Consider the following 20,121-nt stretch of genomic DNA (forward strand, 5'->3'; position numbering starts at 1 on the left):
CCCAAAGCTTTTTACTAATAAATGAGTTATACGTTCGCCACTTTAAAGATTTTACACCGACTATATTGTATGTACATTTTCGCAATCTTCCACAAACAAAAACACCCAAGACATCGGTACAAAGCAAAACCTAAGAATACAAAGATCAGACGAGGCAACAGTAACGCCGTATCAGACGGCACTCGCGACTACAGCATCCGAGGGAAAAATCAATAGCAACGGAGAGGCCCGCCGTACTTATACGAATGTAGCTGCAACCGGCTACGTTTTCAGAGATTAATAATTCACCCGGATGTACGGATGCGAACGGAGCGCCTCCTCGGATGTCACGATATATAACATTCCGTAATGCGTTTCTAAATAATAACAACCTTTCATGCAAAAATATCCGCGTGTTTTTCATTTCAAATCTATGTACTGACGTCGCTTAAGTACATTTATTCACAAATTGTACAGACCACCACCTTACGTTATGAAATACGTTATTTACGCACACGTTGTGAAACTTAGTACTTTTACTATTTATTCATTATCTCTTAAGCTTACAGACTAATAATAGTTTTATTAAAAATACATAAACATAATATATTTTGTATAACATATTGCTAACAAACGCACTAATTTCACAAGTATAAATGTAAACTTAACCTGCTAACATGACAAGATTCTCTAAATATTTGTACAACAAACTACAAACAAAATAAATCAAAGTCTGAACATTAATAAAGACCATCACGTTTATTTTTAATTTAAGTATTTTTAGAAACAGAAGATATTGCTTTGACAGACTCTATTATCCTTAAGCATAAATAAATCGCATATATACTAAAATTAGAAATGTAACAAAATTATTGAAAGCTATCTTTCAAAAGGCCGTCGACGAATACACTCAATTGTTATTATTTTTCTGTTAAAGTCATGAAATTAAATTAAGTAATTCAGTAAACATTTCGCACTTCAGGTTTTCTGGTGACAAACGAAAAATTGCTGATTAAATTTTGTATAATTTAGTTAATATCTGCAAGTAAATATGACAATAGTACTATATTATTTATCACATGAATAAAAATAAATATCTTTAATATTTTAAGTCTATTGAAATATAGAAACAATGAACAATAAACGCGTAAGCTGGGCTTAACGGAGTCCACTAATTATCGTTCTTTTGCAAATATAAGTTGGGATGCAAAACGCTTACGACTACGAGGTCTATAGTTCTACGTACTATTCGTTAGTTGACTCCATACCGTAATAAGAAACTACTTTTTATCATCTGTTAAGTTTAGAAAAGATGGAACTTCGCCATTGAAATTCTTTAAAATTCCAAAACTCGTTTATTACGCGGTTAATTTCCATACTATTCTTACTTTCAGTGGAGCCATTATGTGAAGTTATTAATCTTCATTTCCGTTGGTATTCGCGTCGGTTAGCGCGGATCACTTGCGGTCTCAAATGAAACGTCGAAAAGGAAGACAAGCTCGAAATTAATTGACTTCTGTCAATGGCTTAATAATCAAAGTTCGAACAAAAGGGTTTAGTTAAAAAAATAGACGTTGAAGTTACAGGAACGTCAGTTGATCTAACCTTAAAATGTAGATGCTAAATGTCTTCATTCAATTGATGAAATTATATAATATTTTTTTGTATTATATAATTTCATTCAAAACATTTCAAAATATTAACTCAGTGAAATTATATAATATTTGTATATTATATAATTTCACAGACTTAATATTTTTATTTACAATGTTACGAAAATAATCCAAATTTCAACCGTAGGACTGTTAAGAAGCGGCGGAAATTACGACAGTGTCAAACCATTATTAACAATTTTCGAGTATTTGTGACAGCAAAGCTTTTGACTACCGTTTCTCCGTATAACATAAACGACAGACCTGAGCCTTACATTTTTCCCACTCACTTTTAACTTACGCTTAAATAATTTACCAATCGCAAATTTTCATCCGCCAACCACGTGTATTACCATGGACGTCAATTTTGATAACCATTTTATTTTCGGCAACCGCCCCGCCGACTCTTCAATTAAGTCGAGGGACATGGCATTTTTCACAATTAAGTGGACGAAATATTGAACCACCTTTATTTTTACGCACATCTCGTAGTAAAAACGTTCATGGGTATGCTTCAAAATACAATTTGCCCACACTGTACCAGACTATCGTGTGCTCTGATATATAATATGGCGGACTTGCGGTATGTACCCTTATAAATGTGTAATATGCTCTATAGTGTATTTTTATTGCCAACTATATAGCATACGCTAAGTTGGCACTCTCTTACTAAACGTAGCACATAAAAATCAACTTTGATGACAAAATATATGAAGACCACGGACCGACTTGCACAGCCTAAGACGTCCGATCACAATGTGGATGGTCGACATGATGGAGGTCGTCGGAAGACGCTGGATAGTCCGCTTCTAATAAGTCCCATAGAGAATCAACAAGGGGGCCGATGTCCAGCAGTTTACGTCCTAACGTTGAAATGATATTATTAAACAAAATAATTAACGATTCAATTATTATTTCATGTTATAATCAAAGCACACAGATAAAGCAATCGAGAGCACAAAGGTGAAAAGGTCTCGACACAAATATTTACGGAAGACTCGTGCCGTAACAAATATTTCACCTGCGACGGAGAGGTCGAAGCCAAATTGCTACATATAATATTGATCTTCATCTCAGCATTTAAGTCTTTATTGCAAAATTTAAATACAACACAAAATGGTATAGAGTTTTAGATTAACATATTATAATGATAACGCAGAATTACATCATCACTAAGCTATGTTTATACATGATCATAATAAATAAGGAAATTTCCTTGATCGACCTTACAATATGTACACAAGAAATAATTTTTATATTAACGCACAGAGCTGGACGTGTGAATATGGACGAGTATATGGTAGATTTTTTATTCGTATAAACAATCTTTTTGAGGCCAATAGCAAAATAAGAAACAATTATGAAATACGCGAAATTTTCTGTAACACCATATATGTCTATTTAGAAGAAACCACAGCGTAATTTTAATTAATTTGTATAAATAAAGATAAGCAGTATGTCAACATCTGACAGCGTGACATCCTTCTTCGTCGTATTGCCACAGAGTAAATTAAATGCAAAGCGCGTTGAATTGTCGATGGCTGTTAAGTAAGGAAATCAAAATATAAATATCGAGGCTATCGATTGTTGTCAATAACTAATTTCGAAAGGGTCAAATGCTTCCACTTTGGGACACACCTCGTGGACATATTGCTAGTGAATGTAGCTATTTTTGGTTGTTGTTGGGCGCTGTCAGCCTATATTGTTTGTACACCGTCGTACTCAGGGCTCAAAAGTTCGGAATCGGCGAGCTAGGAAATTAAAAAAATACACCTCTTTCCTAATTTCTCAATTTATATCTACTCGGGTGGATGTGACATCAGTCTTATTTGGATGATCTGTCGATTTTCTCACAAAGACACTAAGTTCATAGTTTGCAAAAATCTGTGTATCATTTACACTGTGCCTTACGTCGCAGATCTATGCCGCACCCTCCAATGAAATTAATCGTTAAACAATTCGGTATCTGAGTATTCCAGCAGTGGGATTATTCATTTTATTATTCTAATTATTTACATGTCATTATAAAAATCATCTTAAGTCGGATTCATAATTCAAAACGGAAATAATTATATCGGTATTAAATATTAGTATTAAGGCAAGACCTCAACACAATTGCAATTGTAACATCTATTTTAATTAAATTATAATAAGGCCAAAGACCCTAAGAATTTATGATTGATTATAAGTTCAAAGTATTTTTCATCGATATATCAATATTTATGGTCGGGCAACACTAGATGCATACATAATTGCGTCCTACACAAGACGGCGCGCGCGTTGGCTGAATTAAAATTCAACAATGACGCCAGAGATAAAGTTGCAAATTTATTTGTATACGTACATGTTTGCACTAAGGTCGAATCGATTCATAATAAATGTAATAACTAACAATACGTACAACGCCGTGGAGGCACGTAGTATCTACTACGAACTCGCCAAACGAAACATCTTAATGTTTCAAGTTCTTTAAGAATTAACACCAGGTTATAATAAATGTAACTAATGCTATCATAATATAATTTACTTAAATAACAAAATTAAAGTTTTCACTTTATGATATGTGACACACACGGCTTCTTAAGTAGCATTTGCAAACTGCACTTGTTGAAGGTTGCAGAACACAGAAGGTGCTTAGCCTAAAACCTCTTTTAAGGTAGCGAATCTCGAAAGTTCGGTAGTAGTTAGGATTGATACACCATCGAGATCTTAGATCGCGATACCAGGCCTCTGGGTCTCGACTTGCCTTAAAAATACTAAACCGATAACTATTCCGATGTCAGGCATCAATAAATATCACCAAGAAAATTGGCCTATGTTACTATTCATATTTTATATCAGTCATTTATAGACAGCAATGAAGAAGCGATAGACAAAGAAGATTAATTTTACAACACTGAGGTAATTTATAAGTTATCCCCTTTAAAGCGAACACCTTCTCTTTGCAACAAATTGACTTATTTGAAATTTGATCATTTAATTAACTTTCATCAAGTTAACGTCTCTATTAACTTTTACCTTGGTCCTTTTCAGAGAATTCTTTATTAAGAAGTTTAGTAAAGCCAATTACACGAAAAGGCAATTACACTTTTTTTGTTATATTCATTTTTATTTTCACTTCGTACATTATAGGCATTACCTTATAGACTTACTCTACTGGACCACCTATTGGAGCAGATGACTAGAAGGCCACGTGTGTGAAAGCATCACAGATACAATAACGTGCCTGTACTAGATCGTATTTAATTATGTTATAATATCGACTCTTCTTGGAAAGTTTTTCACGCTCTATGTTACGCCCCATCTGTTTCGGTCTTCAACGGTGTATTTTGCTTCGTCTACGATGGTATCAAGCGTGATCAAACCAGTGCACGAGGCTGCGGTCTCGTGACTTTCTTAATGATAAGAAGTTCCTCCGTAATAAGAGATACGACGCAAAAAACGTTATGAAAAACATTTTACGAAATGAATGAAAAACATTTTTGTTGAAAGTGGCTACAAATGCTTAATAGAATTTAATGTCAATAATTTAAATAAGACATATAATTCCTTAATTTTCAAGCAACAAAGCATTTTCACGTGATCAAGGAAAAACTACGATCTTGTGAGGTCGAACAGAATGTGACATGTTTGGACAACAAACGCAGTCACCTGACTGTAATTAGTTTCCTCTATTTAAAAAACCTTTCGTAGTATAATGATCATTTGAAGGTAAGTTCCTTTTGAAATTATTACTCGAAGGCTACAAGCAAAAGCTTTTTCTTTTGAGCTTTCACAACTGCTGAAGGATTTCTCAGATTCGAGGTGGCAGGGACAAGAGGGCGTCTTACCTGACAACTCTAAGGGCTCCCCCCTGGGAGCTTCAGTTCAGGTTGCTACATTTTACAATTTCATCGGAATGGAAGCCGCCAAGCTCATGAATCGCTTCGACTGATTCTCCATGGAGTGACTAAATTCAAATGACTCGCAAGAGAGAACCTCTACTTGGGCTTTTACTCAATACCTAGCAATAGCATTTTATTACATTATACACGATGTTATTTTACCTCATTTAGTTAAAGCGCTCTGGCAAGTCGTAAAATATTATAGATTTTCCTAAGAAAAGTTATTACATGCAATGTTACATCTCGATAATGCTGTCAGCGTTTTCAATCAAAACAGACGGTCTCATTAGCCATTCGCCTTTAAAAACTAGGGGGTGTACTAAAAAAGCTCATTTTCCGAAAGACAAAAGCTCCGAGCGACCTCGCGGTCGACCTAAAACTCGCTCGAACTGAAGACGCTGCTGAACAGGACTTTTCTTTTCAGTCATTTTTCTGAAATTTTTATGATAACCTGACGTGTTAATTACTACATTTTAACTATGAAAACAGTAAAGAGATTTATCGTCTGTTCTTTAAGTGACTAAACCATTAAGAAGTTTCAACTATTGAAGTCAATATACAAGGTTTTTTCCTAACCTTTCTATGCCACGCCTGTCACCTGAATTTTTCTAGAATTTTTGTGATCCCACACAAATTCCATAGTTCTCAAAGTTAGCAAAGGTCCTTTTGTCGTGTTTTTTTTTTTGTCATTTTTTAGGTAATAAATATATAGTGGGTTCAAAATGTCGTAATAATTAATACAGCTTATGATATTAGAACAATTACGAAGTAATTATAGAGTAGTTGTAACACAGAAGTTATTTTCTAATTAATAATAAACACGGCAGTGTCATGTCAATAATCTTGTTATTATTTATTAAAAGCAATTAAAAGAATACCTACAAACAGAATATCGTAAATACTAAGAATACATCCACGGAACGCCGTTAGTGGCGAGTCCAAACAAATTCCTAAACCGCAGGGTAAGCACGTGATACTTTTGTAATACGCTTATGAAATTAAAGATGAACTCGATGTTGTCGTAAAAATAAACAGGTTTCAGCCTTTGAAAAGTCGAACTGTATTGGAAATTCAAAGCGGCTTTGAATGTGAACGGCTTAAATGAGACCGAAGCGAAGAGTGCTCGTGAACGATGGGGAAATTTTACAATTGCAATTTCGAAAATCAAATATTTTTCTGTTTTACATTCAATCATTTTTATCGGTACTAAATATTAGGGAGAAAATATCGTTTTGTGGCTTATATTAATATAACTCACAATTTTGAATATAAAAACAAATTTAATAACATATTATTATGATCTAAAATTATATTAATGTATTTATTAGTCTATATTTGCTTTATAGTTTTAATGCACATTACTTTTTATATTGAACATCTGAAAGATAGCTTCCACCTCATTCCAATTTATGTAGTCTTAAAGGCTTACAAGTACGTACTCTAATGAGATTTTTTAAAATATAAACTATACTCTGACGGATTTACAAAAATATATGAAACATAGAAGTCTGTCCGTTTTCAATATGCATTGTGATTACATCCACGGAACGTTGTTAGCGCTTAGTCCAAACAAAGTACTTATAAATACAAAACTACTACTAATGTCGGGCGGAGAGACACATACTCGCTCGTGGCCAATTAAATCAAGACACGTGCACGCCGTCCTATGGCCACCATAACCGGCCAACCGTCTATTATACATTCAACTCAACGGACGCTATCAATCCGCCATATTGCCTACTCCATATAGACGTCTTGTTAGTTTTTCTAGCTCCGAATGGTACAAGCTTCGCAATTATTAGAAAAAATATCAACCGTTTTACATTTGCACAAAAACGAAATTTTAACTTAAGATAAAAAATTGTAATTGCTTCCACACTATGCTAGAATTACGAAATACATTTAAGTAACTGCTTCGCGTAAACTGCAATACATTTTGGGTGGGTGTCATTTCAAAAAAATCTATCATTCGTAAAGTTTCACATGCTAAAAAAAATATTCTGAGGAAGTTTAAAAATATGCAATTTTTTAATGAACGCCACCTCAAACACCCTAGGAGCTTGCTACTAAATTTTAAGTCTCTGAGCCAAATAGTTTCAGAGATAATGTGATAAGTCGTTTCATAAGTGGAAATATACATATAGAAAATTCTTAACTAATGAATTTCTTTCAAGAATTACTTCTGTTGGACAACGCAAATTTTGCGAGGTACCCCCTACTTAAACCATTTACCGTAGTTATATTACGCATTAGACTACTTCAAAAGGCTTCCGCAAATCATAGGCTTCTTTGTATTTAATTAAGATGACAATCAAACAGAGAAATATATGGTTCGGAATAGACATTGTTCACCCGTTTGAAAACAAATGTAGAGAATATAGCTAGAGTGAGCAATGAATAGGCTATTGTCATTATATCCATCTTACTACAACAGCGGGAACAAGACTTTGACACTTTGTTCTTTGTTGCAGATCTGATATACGGAATATTTACACCCAGTAACATCCTATCCTCTTTGAGATTCTAGTCATTGGATTCTCCTGAAGCGTCCACTTCCGACTCCCCGCGGAAATCGTGATATGGTGGTAAAATGATATAAATATCTTTTTATGTATGCTCTCACGATAACAGTTCCAATATCTTGTTAAACTAATATTAGTATGTTGTTTTATCTGTGACATGTCATCATTGCTATGAAATGTAAATATGTTTCTAAATATAAACTTTAATATTACTTTGCAGAACCGCAGGACAATTGTAAAATATAATTTGTACAATACTTAGTTATCAATATGATATATGATCATATGATTTTTAAGATAGTATTTGTTTTCCTTGGAAGAAAGTTTTTTAAGTGGAAAATTACAACTAAAATAATTAAACGTCGTTGAATAATATTTTTATAAGGTTTTTATCGGTACGCCTAAAATGTTTTCTTGTAATATAATGTATATGATGTAAAGTTTACAAAACAGCGTGTTCTATAACAATTTGAATTAGCGACGTACGCGATTAAATTATCTACGCATAGTTGCAGCACGAAAATACGAATTAACATAAACATCGAATCAGAAGAATAAATTATTCATTAACAAATGGGTACAAACCAAACCAGTCCGACTTGAAAACAATAAGAGTACGAAACACGTGAATTTTTATTCAGCGTTTCGTTAATATATTGGTAAGGCACGCAACACTGGCACTCTGAATGCAATCTCTGTAGAGACCGATAGAGGCACAGCACTGGCACAAACAAATCACTCAAACACCGGGTCGAACGGCACGTGCGATTCGAAATGTGAATTTCGTTTGTGGAACGTGCAGCACAGCGGCGCGGCAGCAAGCGACTGCCGCAGCCCGCGCGCGGCCCGTGAGGCGCCGCTGCTCCATCAAACACTGCCTCCGTGTTTAAAACTTGCGTGTGCATCCAAGTGCAAAAGGATAAATTTACAAACATACTCATTTTAATATTACAATTCTCTCGAGTCAAAGCAAGATTAATATTTTATTCCGTGGGCTCCAATGTCATCTACAAATAAGTCGATAAGAATGACAGCGGATCAGCACGTTTACGAGTAACCCAAAATTATCACCAAACTGCTTTAACGTCTGTTACAAATTTTCGAGAACATGAGCAAAGGGAGCAAAGTCCATAAACGGATTTTTTTAATTATTATTTTTATTATCACAGGCATGAAAATGGCAGGATATAGTAACGCTATTTGTTTACTATTTAACATTCTTACCAGCTAAACACAATTGTAAAAGTAATAAGTAAGAAGTTATATTGTAATTACGAATGAAATTGTAATGTTTGAGGTTACCTATTGAAGGCAAGAGGTCATTTAAACCATTTATCCATTTAGACCATTTATCCCACATACATATTGGGCTCATCGCGATCTGGTACCATAGGCCTTCAGAGACTTGAACTTTGTGGGAACATTTATTTAGGCGAATAGTTTTTTACCCGTAAGGGAGGTAAAAGGGACAATTTTTAAAGTAAAGCTTTTATAGATATAAATCTTGCCTAGAATATTTTTCTTTATCAGGTTAGAAATAACAGAGAATGAATTTTACGCAATTAGACCCACAAAAAGCAATAAGAGCAACACGAAGTGGGCGAGGGACAAGCTACGTACTTATAAAAACAAGAAACTGGTGTTAATTAGGTCCGTTTTATATCACATTTTAATTTGGATGATATTCAGATTTTCATAATAAACATTCAGATAACAGCTTTATCATAGCAGGTAGAAAATAAGCTGCGGTCATATTAACTAACTAAGTAAAACTGTGATCCGATATCAATTTCCTTAGATTTGGTCCACCTACACGAGCAGTATAGGTTGACCCAACCCTTACTTCTATAAGACGTTATCTGTTCATTGCAATTTTTAAAAACTATAAAAAAAACTAGATGCAGGCCTCTCACAACCAGTCCTATTGAAAATATATTGGGATGGATTAGTCAAGCAATGGGCATCCTTTGGCTGAAATAATGATGATGATCAAAAATTAAATTATTTTGCTTCGAATTTAAATTTAAAGATTTCCACAATACGCTTAACTAATAAACTAGACTCTGGGGTTTGAAGCGCCTTCTATGTGCAGATGACAGTCGCCGCTCTTGAGCGATATTGAAATAGATCTATGCTCTGACATGGTTAACATCCTTTGTTGTGCTGTCGCAACCAATATATATTTTAATACGTATATTTTAATTTCCTTGATAAAATGTTTTAGTTAAAAGTACGGTGTTAGTTTTTTGCTGACATCTCTTCAAATTAGAACATTTCTTTGTCACAAATCGTTTTCTTATTTTTACTTATACAGGCAACAATCAGGTAGTCTAACTTGTATGATAATTACTCATAGTTTCATATGTAGGATTACGTAAAAAAATATATAGAACTGCTATTTTCAAACCTTACAAAAAAATAATGTGAACAAATTGCAAATAAATATGTTCCTGTTTACAGTAAATTCCACAAGCCGATATACACATCTATTACACAGTACACAATAATCGCACGCGATCTATTTGCGACTAAATATTCATGTTCAATATTTCCGTGCTAAATTAAAATTTTACAAAACGCAATTCTTCACACGGAAACGCAGTCAATATATCATTATATGGTAAATAATATTTCTATTCTAAACATCACATAAAAATAATATTATAGCCCACAAAAATTTAAGAATTTCTTAATTTATTCAAATGAATTAGTAATATCCTACTTTATTTATTCCATTCACGATCCTTGCCGTTGGATCGGGAAGGAGTGGCGACCGGGAGCCTTGACGGAGGGTGAGTAGTTGGTGCTGATAGCGCGAAACTGATCAAAGTGGTGTACTTTGGGGGAAGGCTATGCAATGGGCTTCTAACGGTTGACATAATGATGATGATCCTTGCAGTTATTCTTTCTGTACATTTACAAATTGTGCCAGGTGTACCCTGACAGTAACTGAAAGGACACATACTCATCGTAACAAAACGTCGTAATACAGTATTTAAAAATACATTCTTGAAACACCACAATAATACCTACCATTCGCACGTCGCACCTGCTCTTTCATTCCATACACTATTGACACCCTTTAAAAAAATGTTTACTCGTTTGCGTCACATTTATAATTACTTCGATGAATCTTGCGATTAAGGACCTGCCATCTACACCTTATACAGGATGTTTGGTTTTAGATTTAAAATGTTTTAAGAGGTACAATATCGGAATCTGAGACTGCGTCATTTGAAAATTTCGATCAAAAATATACGTTATGTTATAATAACTTACAATGAACTTTTGCTTCTGCTACTTAAAATGAACTGCAATGCAATAATTTTGTTGATTACTATTTATGCTTCAATTCATGTGATATTTTAATGTTAATGTTATCCTAATTAAAAAACTTTGTAATATTTAATTCATTCCATTACGTATGATTTTGTTTTAACAGGTTGTTGCAACTTATTTAATCTATTTAACACTTTTTGCAAGTCGTACACACGCCAATAAGTCTTTTGAATTTTTATTTTTATTAAAAAAATGAATAAAAAAATACTTTCGAATAACATTAATTTTATTCATGTTCCGCTACATAAATATACTTAATATCACCATTCACCAAACAAATAAAAAACATACTCATTAAAGAGTTCGCTGGCAATTGTACCGGCGCGATCGGCGCTAATAGAAAAAAAAATTTCCATCCAATTCGAACGGGGCGTCGAACCCGCACCGCGTAGAGAGGGAGGGTGCGCAAATTGAACTGCGAACGGGTTCAGACCACGCCTTAGGCGGAACTAACTGACTGTTGCTCAATGAACCGGTAAAATTTAATACGCACCTTATCACGGAGAAAGCTTCAAATAAACTTCGATAACAAATTATTTATTGCATTAAAACCACCAACAATTTTTTTTATAAGTGGTATAATAGAGAAGCCAATTAAATAATGGAATGCTTTTATTCTAATATTATAAACATTCTTTACGATATACGTTGATAACGTTAACTAACACGACGAGGGTACTGAAGGTACAACTAAAGAGCCGCTCTACACTACCACTACTGATATTAATCGATAGTACGCCCGTGGCTTCATTAGCTTTGATGCCACGGTTATTAAGCGATATAGTGAACATATAACGACATATTATCAGAAAGTACAAATCTGTGCTCGTCAATATTAATATATCTCATTGGAACAGTAATGAACAGATTCCACACACATCCACATCAAATTCATACACCGTGTAGTTCAAAGAAACGATTAAAAAGAAACTTTATCAAAAAGTTAGTGTCCGTTTCTCCTAATATATAATTTTGATTACAATCCCAAAATTTCAATATTCATCATCATTTCTTTAGTAGGACGTTCATTTCTAGACTTATGCTTCTCCCAAAAAATTTCCAATAGGACCGGTTGGCGGTGGTCTGCGTAAAGCGGCCTTCCGACGACCTTAGCGAGATTGTCTGTCTACCTTGTGGTCTTACGCTACCATTACAAGCTCGTGGCCTCCTCAATCCTGATTCGAGAGAAAGTCTCGTTGAGAAATCTCGTGCTTAGCCACGATTGTCACAGAAACCCGAAGTGAAGTAAGGAAACATCGTCTCATAGCAAAAGATCATCGTCTTATAGCAAAAGAACATAGAAAGTGAGCGGTCATAATGGTCCGTAAATAATATTTGTAAAATGCCGAACTTACAGATAGAAGTTACTTGTAGGGAAATCGCATTTAGAAATTTTAAAAATAAAAAAAATAAAAAAGGGTGTTTCAAGAAAGGATAAATCTCTGTAGCATTGCTACGTGTGTACTACACAAAGTAAAAAGTAACATAAAACCCCTTAGCAAAAGACGGACTTCTTTTTAAATGTAATACAAGTCATTAATAAAATATTCAATGATGAATTACAGTACACGTAAAATGTAACTTGACTTTCATTATCTTTTATGTTAAGAGATAATGTGTAACATTTTATGGGACGACTTTATACTGCAATATGAGTGAGCCTTGGTAAGAGCATATAAATTAATACATTCGCACGGTCACGGACTACATCATTAAGAACAATCCTTGAAAATAACGACAGCTGCGTGACCATGACTACTGTAGCCGGCAAGGTACACTCCATACAGTCCAGTTTTATATAAAAATATGAACTAAGCCATTTGAAAATAGAAGAATAATACAGCAAAACTAGATCAGGCAAGGTTATTCTACCAGTCTAACGAAACTGTTTCAGACGAAACTATTGACTAAAAAGGTATACCTGTGGGTGTTGCTCAGTTTCGACAATGTTCATAAAAACCTTACTGTTTTTAAACATCACCTCCAGCCTACTCTAAATTTTTTTTAATTCAACTAATTTCATTATAGTTAAAAGTTTCAATTATTTTATAATTTCGCCTAGTGGGAGGCCTGACCACATCGCGTCTACCGGCTCGTGGTCACCATTTTAGAAACTCTCGGTCCTATACCTTTCGTCGGTTGCATGGACGATGTGCTATATCGGTGACTTAAGTTTTTCCGTGGATCTCATCATTTCTGATTCGATTCGCAGCAAATTTTAACAGTATACAATATGTTGCGTACAACCTTTTGTAACACATATTTAGTATGAACTGTTTACACAGAAGTTATTTTCATAATGGGCTTTCTATCATTTTTTTATTTCTTTTTTGTGGTATGCATATTGGTTAAATTTGTATCATTTATTTACTTACTTTGATATCCGATGTTAAGAAGTTACCAATAATTGTTAGATAACGAAATGCTGGTATATTGGATATAACAATTACATAAGCATAAACTGACTAAAAATGAACAAGTAGTCGTAAATTGTCATACATAATTACAAGTAAATTTATGGCATAATTTTTTTAAATATGTGTTTTTGGCCTTTACAGTAAATAAATAAATAAGGGAAAAAACGTTCCAGGTTCGTGATACGCTTCACAAACGAAATTGCCGACCCGCCCAGACGTCGCAGACAGGTGTAATCAGATTTCAGCAATTTAGATGTACCTTTGTACGTTCGTAAAGGCAAACATTATATTTAGATAACTGTAGTAGCGGCACAGGCTGTCGTCAAGATTTTACAGCGAGATCAGAAAAAAATTTACTCGTGTACTTCATTATATGCTATTTTCTTTAATCTTTGTTTTTTATATATTTACTTTATTTACTTATTTATACACTGTCATCATCAAGCCGCGTGATATGTCACTTATTTCGAATTTCGGGATCAAGAACATCATTACCATCACGATGACTCATACTAAACATATACAAATCATCATCGTATTTCAGCTGTAAGATCGTACTGTTGGATATAAGCCTCCCCTATAGATTTACAGTAGCACCATGCGGCCTGCATCCGACATTATGTTACGCTGGCAGGTGCCCGTGGTCTCCACTATTTACACTGTTCAATGGTCATTACCATTTCATCATGCCAATCTGCTGGGCTTTATAGGTGACTTTCATTTACCAATTTATAAATAACCCAAAAAAGGTTATATAATATTTAAGTGAAATATAAAAATAAGTAATAAAAACTCGAATACTCTAGTAACTGTATATCAATGTTTTTAAAAATATTTTTAACGAAAGTTTTTCTTAACTACACGTTTAAAATTTTATCCCGCACACATAGATACGTACAGCCTCAAGTCGCGCTTGATGCGACCCTCTTGTCGTAACAACTTCTTAAGTTGGACATTCTTTATACTTAGGTCAGTTTTGTATCTCGTCTTCTCCGCGCCTATGCGATGTACGTGCTTAATATTCGTGTCGGAGATTTTGCTTTTAGTACATATTTCATACAGAAACCTCATTAGCATTTTAATGAACTGTTTTGTTTTTATAGCTCAAAGAATTGTAATCAGTACATCGATGTGCATGCCCGTGTCACTAAGTGGACCGATGACATTGTTAAGGCCGCGGAAAGTCGCTGGATGCGAGCAGTGCAAGACCGGTCATCGTGGCGATCTCGGCCTATGCCTTGCAGTGGTCGTCTATCGGTTGACATTATGATAATGATAATTTCGATTAACCTAATCATGTACATGTTAAGTATAGAATAAAGTTTCCTAACCATTTTCAAAATTTAACTGATTCCGGCAGATGTTCTGCTACATTTCTGCCACTATACCAAACCTCTATGAAAATTTGAAAATTGCAAGCACAAGATGTGATTCGCCATTTATTTACGCGGCTGAACAAGCGTACGGCGGAGTATGCAGGTTTTTACTATCGCTGGCCTTCTTAAAACATTATCTGCTTTCATTGATATGTTTTAGTTATTTTTGTTGTTCGCTATCGAAAGCAAATAAATTTTCCAAAATGTCTAAGCTCGGACAAATAGAATATATGAAGCGCTGCGAGCGAGCAAGGCCGGTGGCACCGGACAGGAGCCATTATCCCGCCACGGCAGCGGCTCGTGAGCGCTAGATTGAGGATGTGGTAGTTGGCCGGTATTGGTCCGTACTTTGATCAGCGCGAACTGTAGTGCGTCGTCGGGACGTCGATGTCTTGCCATACAGCCGCTCCAGGAATAGAAATGTCGCCTTCAATGAACTGCTAATTCAGTCAATTGAATAATTAAGGGCGGGAAATAAACAAAGTGCGTTGTCATACTGCGCCGCACGACGACAATAATAAAATGTTTTGTGATCATCGATGCCTTAACTGACTTACAGATATTATAAAGGATGATTGTTTATATGTGTTAAAGGAGTATGTATGTATGTATGTATATATATATATATATATAAAAATATATATATGTATATTCTAATTTATATATACATACATATTACGAGCTTTTATGAAGAGTCGCCTTCTAAGCTCATCGATTTTTTTTTGTTGATCGTGATGTGTAATTCAGACACATTCCATGGTAGTAGTGTATTGCACAGTACACACTTGCCTACAAAAAAGTTGCTTATTAAATGTCGACAAAATATCGACGGCTACTCAATTCAGTGAAATTATAGTATGTAGCGGCCCGAGCCAAGGCTCCCCAAGGAGCTCTCGAGCTTTGCTCCCAGAATTGATGATTTTAGGATAAGAGCCCTCCTTAGCGACCTGTTCCCGTGGAATCTACAAATGCCACTTAGGCAGCAGCGCAAATCAGGTCAAAAACACGTTTATACTGGCACTGATACACAATTATACTGGCATCGTCTACTATCACTACTAATTACACTAGTATTATCTACTATCACTACTAATTATACTGGCATCGTCTACTATCACTACTAATTACACTGGTATCGTCTACTATCACTACTAATTATACTGGCATCGTCTACTATCATTACTAATTATACTGACATCGTCTACTATCTTTACTAATTACTCTAGTATCATCTACTATCACTACTAATTATACTAGTATCATCTACTATCACTACTAATTATACTGGTATCGTCTACTATCACTACTAATTACACTGGTATCGTCTACTATCAACACTAATTACACTAGCATCCCCTACTATCACTACTAACCAAACTAACATCGTCTACTATCACTACTAATAACAGGTTTCAATATGTAGACGGTTTACATCTACATCTTGAAACTTTTGATTATTTTCAACAATAATATAGTAAATAACGACTCAGCGCTCCTCCATCCCACCCTCGGGCCATCAGCAATAATTAGCATTACCAGGCTGCCACCTCAGCGTCGTGATGAGGCACAAATAAGTGTAAGTCTAAGCATGCAACGTACGTGCCAAGTCTATTCTTAGACAATGGACCCTAACGTAACCTTGCCACAATGATAGCCGAGCGTTAGTAGGGTTGGCGACTTTTTAAAAAGCAATCAGTGCAGTGTTTATAATATTGTCACGCTTTAATAGGAATTTTATTTTGAAAAAACACATCGGCATACTGCACTGGCTTTTAGAAGCATGATGTGAACGATGTTGTAGTTAAAAAAAAATTGTATGAAAAGACATTTCCGCTCATTACGCGTGTCACCTGATCGCTGTCTCGCTGCGTATCGGAACGACGTTGACATCGCATAGTTAGTCGTATTTGCGACGATAACGCTGTTTACACGCAGCGACTTGGAAATTTCCCACTGCATCACCTACCCGGTATCCTACGCGTTCGTGCACACCTTGCTTTTGTTTTTGATATACTCTATGTTTTCCTAGAGTTAATACTGAAATAAAATCAATACTTATTTTTAATGCCAAATATAGTTCCGAAATTTTCAATGGTGGTTAAAATTTTCACGAAACATATTCTTTAGTCTAAACAATTTGGACTAGCTAGTTAGCTAGTTTGTCTGATGAAGTGATGTCACATAACATATTTTAAAAATGTATGACGCCGTGTTGCGATTGTTGCTTGTAATAAGTGATCATAAAATAATACAATCATCACTAGGCAAGTATTTTCATTAAATATTTCATATAACACTTAGTATATAATAGTGACCAAACATTATAATTTTGTTGCGTATATACTAACTATCACATAAGAGATCTTCAACAGAAGCGTGTTAAGCGGGAACGTAAACCAGAGACGCTTAAAAAGTTCTGACTGAGAAATAAAGAGTAAATGGATATTATATCTGTGGAACAACTATTTAAACTTCTTTCGGATAAAACAATATCTTTCAGGTATGTATGATAAGATAATTACCCTGTTGAAACGCCATCATGTCTGCCAACCCCCATCTATAAGTACTTCTCGCACTGATAGAAGATGAATATATAACCAATACATACCTGTCACGCAGACCTAATATGGTCTGACAATCTCTGCGTGACTGCGAATTTTTTGTGTTGCCTCAGAATGTTTTCCTTAATCGCAGAATAACAAAAAAATAACCGACGCTATTCTTTAGTGTACATAGAATTATGTGTTGGATATATCATTGATTTGTTATAGATGTAAAAGTTTTAAACGTGTGACTGTATAGCTCATTTGTTATACATTAATTAATGGTAAAACCTGTAAAAAAGTAAACGGTTTAGGAAATAATAAATAATGTAATGATAATATAATAAGAAAGAGCGTTTTCAAAATTCGGTTTATTACATATTGAAATTGATTATTTTTTCTATTGCCAGAAGTTACTGGCCTGTGGCATTTTTATACATTTTTTTCCAAAGTGGACATTATATAGTTTGATTTGAAATAGGTTTGAAAACTGAGAAATGTCCCATACATTTACCTCTTTATAGCTTTTATAACCATCAACAATCATTCTATACATAAAAACCACCCTTATTTAAGTCCTGGAATATATGAACCTGGAATAATATAACTAACCCTAAAGATCAAACACTATTAAATTTCGCACCTATCTGTATTTGTATCGGTAAATACACCGAAACGTCTATTATAATTGTACACAAAAGAAATTTGTTAACATATAGAGAGTATTTTATCAAAAGGAGTTCGACAACAAATACAAAAGCACAAGCCATAAAAAATAACATTAATAGACAGTCCGTATTATACTAGTACAACAATCAATCATCAAAATGGCTTATATAAAACATTCATTTAAGCGTAAACTTTGAACACTAATCGTTAGAGGACTTTACTAGCTTATATTTAGACTGACAGCTGATGTATTACCGCAATAGTACAAAGTCTGGAAATTCTTTTACCAAACATTTAAGCAAAGATTTGTTTCTTAATACCAAAAAAGAAAGGCTTACAGGGAATCAAGGGAAACAAGGTAAACGTTTTATTTAGGACAAAATTACTGAACTATATACGCCGGACAGTGTTGACGTAAGGGTTTTTATATGAAAGGAATTGATGCTTGTACTGTAAATCTAAACATGGTTACTTTATTATATTATACGGACGGCTATTTTATACGGATTACAATACAGCACAGCGTAGAACGTCTGGTGATCAGAAGACGCTGGATACAGACGGCTTTCAACCATTCCTACGAAGGAAACCTAAACGTCCAGTACCAGACTTCCCTAGACTGAAATTATGATGATTTACTATGTAAAGTGAAAAGCCAGTGTTAGTGTTTTTACCATAAATAACAAAATCCGATTTTACAAAACAAAATTTTACTCGCAGCAGCCTTTGCAACCCTTACGTTTCCTTCCCCTTTCATTTTCACACTCTAAAAGTTTTTTTTCACTGTATAGCATTTGTTTAAATAATAAACGGGTAAGATAAAATTTGATGTAATCTCTGGTTCTCTGACTTTTGTTAAAATGAATGTTGTTAAAATATTAAATAAATCACATAGTCTTCTATCTATTCTATTAGTGTTCTTATATAGTCTATAGTCTATTTTTTGGAATTAAAACCGTTATGTTTTTAGTATGCAATTTAATCGATTTAGTACGATTGGTGTATATTCTAAGTCGTATAACCTGATAAAAAATAACCATGGAATTTGGGCGAATAATATCGCCGTAGGCGACAGCGACCGGTTGAGCAGAGATGTAAGCAACGAGACGGGGGGCCTCACGCGAGGGGTTACGAGGAAAAATAATAACGTTCATGTATGTCGTGAGTCAAACGGACACGAGATCATAGGTGATAATGTGAGTGCCAAAAAATACTATCCAATATGAAATGAGAGCAAACGTTAGTACGACTATGTTTTCTATAAAGTGATGTTCTTAGTATACAGATAATATACAAAATTATACATTTACGCACAATACGTACCCCACTAATTGTTCATGTTTATACGAATATATTTAGATGTTTTAGCTTATCCTCACAATCTCAATGTGCAGATCCGCCAATTTTATACGCCTATAGTGACCTTTAGCGCGCAATCGTTAAGGGTAAAGGCGCCTTAATCACTGTGACGGAGGACTACGCGACATGGAGAAATGTCGCTACAATCTGTAAAGCACAGGTGTTATATTTTATCCGTGCAATAGATTTAGGGCAGCATTATGAAAACTTAGATGCTTAAACCGATCTAACTCTGATGACTTCACTAAAATCAATGGCAATTATATCGGAAAACGATATGTAGGGAAGATAATTTCCTCTTTTTACCTTAACATTTTTTTTATTTTGAAAAATTGAAAAATGAAATTGCAAAGGTTTACTTACTTTAAGCAAAATTTTACA

At 34.5% G+C, this 20,121-nt stretch overlaps 1 protein-coding gene across 2 annotated transcripts in view; it reads right to left on the reverse strand.

Annotated features, from left to right (window-relative positions):
* Positions 1–20,121, reverse strand: part of LOC137924914 (MAP/microtubule affinity-regulating kinase 3-like) — a 214,709-nt gene that overhangs the window by 158,944 nt on the left and 35,644 nt on the right. The window contains exon 1 of one of the 2 annotated variants that reach the window (XM_068768319.1): positions 8,623–8,878. The exons of the other annotated variant lie outside the window; for it this stretch is intronic. The gene's annotated coding sequence lies outside the window, so the exon portion shown is untranslated. Of the gene's footprint in view, positions 1–8,622; positions 8,879–20,121 lie in introns of those variants that run through there. 2 annotated transcript variants of the gene reach the window in all.

This window comes from Battus philenor, unplaced genomic scaffold, assembly GCF_028537555.1.
Source record: "Battus philenor isolate CCGP_79_NKW_IND1 unplaced genomic scaffold, ilBatPhil1.0.hap1 SCAF_25, whole genome shotgun sequence".
In the NCBI taxonomy this organism is placed as follows: Eukaryota; Metazoa; Arthropoda; class Insecta; order Lepidoptera; family Papilionidae; genus Battus; species Battus philenor.